The 793-nt window shown below is 40.0% G+C and overlaps 1 protein-coding gene across 1 annotated transcript in view; it reads left to right on the top strand.

Moving 5' to 3' along the window:
- The window catches only part of NCK2 (NCK adaptor protein 2), a 176,197-nt gene that overhangs the window by 12,455 nt on the left and 162,949 nt on the right, over positions 1 to 793 (top strand). The gene's annotated exons all lie outside the window — the stretch shown is intronic.

A 793-nucleotide genomic window follows, 5' to 3' on the forward strand; every position in this document is an offset into this window, starting at 1 on the left:
AAACCACACCCTCCTGATAACGCAGAGGAAACGGTCGATGTACTTACAAGCCTTATCTTGCTGTACAGAGGGAAAAAGAGACAAAAGTCACTTACAGTCACTCTTCCCAGCTGCATCACCTTCTGCAGTAACAAGACAGCAACATGGCACCGGCCAACTTCCTTCCAGTTTAGCAGCTACAGAAGTCCCTGCCCCAACCTCAGCAAGTAGCAAAATGTTACAAAACCATACCCATAAGCCCCCAGAGGTGAAAAATATGAGTGGTACTTATATATACCAGTATACGTGGAAGAGTTAAACTAATGACATACGTTCTTTTACACAGTTGTACTTCTGGGGATTAATTTTTTCTTCCAATTTCATAAACATAATAGGAAAAGAACATGTATTTAGCCATCTAAATACTGTTTATATATCTATACAGTTAAATATGTAAAGGAGAAACTTACTGTAATGTAAAAAAAAAAAAAAAAACAAACCCACTGCCGTTGAGTCGATTCCGACTCATAGTGACCCTATAGGACAGAGTAGAACTGCCGGAGTTTCCAGGGAGTGCCTGGCGGATTCGAACTGCCAGCCTCTTGTGTAGCTGACTTTATTTTATCCGTAATGTTAAGGTAAACATAGTGTACATTGCTTCTGTATTTTCTAATTCAACATATTTGGACCATATACCTATAAAATAGTGATGTTACAGGAAGCATTACGATAAAAACATATTCCCCTTGGAAGGTCTACTCACAAGGAAATAATAGCGTGCGGGGGTGGGGGGGAGGGAGTCTCTTACCAAATA

The sequence above is a fragment of the Loxodonta africana genome, chromosome 15 (assembly GCF_030014295.1).
Source record: "Loxodonta africana isolate mLoxAfr1 chromosome 15, mLoxAfr1.hap2, whole genome shotgun sequence".
Classification (NCBI taxonomy): Eukaryota; Metazoa; Chordata; class Mammalia; order Proboscidea; family Elephantidae; genus Loxodonta; species Loxodonta africana.